A 2,757-nucleotide genomic window follows, 5' to 3' on the forward strand; every position below is an offset into this window, starting at 1 on the left:
ACAAACCCAAATTGTGAAAAAAAATCACCCACGGGCAGATTTTTGGCTATTTCTCCATTGACGATCCTGTCCAAAAGTGTCTCCTTTTGACATGACACGTCACAATTAATGAAAGCAATAATAATCCAAGTGGTGCTATGTGTGATACTAATAATATTGTGATTATAAGTATTTGTAATCTTTGTGTCAGTGTAACCATGGTAACATGCTAATAATACAAAGGTGTCCAATTCTAAGAGGTATGCATCTTACACCAAATTGGCTCTACAACCATGGTCATATCTGTTTAGTGGTTGTGTTAGGTTTAGGGCTAGGTATAGTGTTAGGGTTAGCTAGAAACCTTCCAAATGTAAGAGACTGATTCAAATCAGTCTCTTACACACTACTGCAATTGAACTACATGTATACTTTGACATTGGAATGACCATGGTTGAAGGAACCAATTTGGTTCCATAATATAACTGATTTTGATCAAGGATTCAAATAGGGTTTTATTTTCTATGCATTTGTACATCACTCTTTCTGGTGAAAGACTTTAAAAGAGTCTCAGAAAAGATGTTTATAAAAATATGTAACAAAAGCATTGGGGATTATTTGTGGTATTTTTTCAGCAGATCCCAGAGGATGAATTGCATACATCGAGGGTTGACAAACAGAAGGCCTTAACTCACTTTTGGCCATTTTGAGATTTTGGTACCAAAATAATCTGTAATACCCACAGATTCTTAAAATCATAAGCCTTGACTCAATCAACTTCCTATTGCATCTATAGCACAATAATACTTGGTCACATTTCAATGCAAAAATATTATTTTACTCATTTTTCTCTTAAGGCCTTCTGTTTGTCAACCCTCGACATGTACTTCCCTACATGCACTATATTGGGGAAATTTGACCTAATATGAGCCCATGAGCAGCACTTACTCACCCACCCATTGAATTGTACATGAAAATTGTTATTTTGAAACTGCTCTCATGGCATAAAAAGGCAATTCCTATGCAAACAAATTGATTTCTGGACAGATGGAAGTTATATTGTGCCTATATATATAATGTTTTATTCAAAAGAATCCACATTTAGCATAATCATGGCATAATTCTGGAAAAGAATTCAGATTTTTTCCACACAAACCAATGGAAGACGTGCTGATCTTGATCCATGTTTGCTGAGCGCTAAGAGATAAGGTACAGAACCACATTGCCTGTAGGGATACATGCATATCATCCTTCGGGCTCAACCTAGGATGTTTTGGGATATACTATAAAAAGAACTTGTGGAATATATATATATTTAAAACTGAAATTTGTGTAAAAAGTACATATAAACCTTATATGGTCACATAATTTAAGAATTACTGAGGTTTCTATCCAGGGTTTCTATCAACCTTGAAAGGTCACTTATTAAGATTTCTATTAACCTTAAAATGTCATTCCAAGAATGAATAAGATTTCTATCAACCTTAAAAGGTCACATAATTAAAAAATCACAAGTTTATATCAACCTTAAAAGGTCACATTATTATTAGAGAATCATAAATGTTTCTATTAACTGTAAAAGGTCACATAAAGAATTACTTATACTTTGATCAGCTCAAATCGACAGGAAATATTAGGCTTTTACCACTACACTGAAAAGTGGACCCACGTTTAGAGTGATATAGTTGACCTGTCTGGTCAATATTATGCATGTTAAATAAACTAGACAAAGTATAGGGCTTGAAGTAAAAATTTGTGATACCTCTGGCGAGATGTCACAAGACAATTCTGGAAGTAAAATATATTGATATAATATTGGATGGCTGAGCATGATACCATAACATATCGGATGAGTCATAAAAATATCGGACAAGCCAACGGCGAGTTCGATATTTGTATGACGAATCCGATATGTTATGGTATCATGCGAAATAAGCCATCCAATATTATCATTATTAGGTTTTCTTAACTCCTAATAACCCTGAAAACATAATAATGATATTAATCCGCAATGTTATAAGGCCCGCCGATTGCGAGCTGATCAAAGTATATATAAGATATTTATCGGTAGATCAATCTTTGTGGTTGAGATTCTTCTCAAATCATGTTTAATAACATGTTGATTTTCAGATTTTGATATATATTTATCATAATAGCTGGTTTAATTTTTGATTATACAACTTTGATTTACAACTCGGTGTATGTAATAAGTATGATGGCATAGTTTGATGTCGTTTTCTGTAATATACATGTATCATACATGTGTTAATAAGTGCAATACTGTGCATGAAATATGAAAGTATCACCCCTTGACAATTATTTTAAATAATAATGTGCGATTTGCATTAAAAATTGATTTTTATTTTTTCCCAATATGTGACCTGATCTATCCACTCAGGCCAAAGTCAGAAATTTTGGAAATTGAGTTACTACTATCACTAACTTAGTTATGAACCTTTTGTATGTCAATTTTCTTATGTTTTTATTGGGTTTTTTCTGGTCACTTTTTGCCTGTATCTCAGCTTCATTATTGCCGACTTAAGCCTGATTGGATCAGATCTGGTTACAAATATTGTTGGTTTTCACTATCAGGATGTCCTTTTTTTGATTTCGGGCCGAATAACTGAGGTAAAACAGAAAAAATTGCTATTTCATTCCAGGGCCTATGTTGTCCACTGCATGTATCAGTGGCCGGTTTTATTATTATAAAAGCTCCTAATTTTACTATAATTAAAGTACTGCATGCTTAGTCTTTCACAATGTACTTTTAAAGTACATCAT

This window comes from Amphiura filiformis, chromosome 12 (assembly GCF_039555335.1).
Source record: "Amphiura filiformis chromosome 12, Afil_fr2py, whole genome shotgun sequence".
Taxonomy (NCBI): Eukaryota; Metazoa; Echinodermata; class Ophiuroidea; order Amphilepidida; family Amphiuridae; genus Amphiura; species Amphiura filiformis.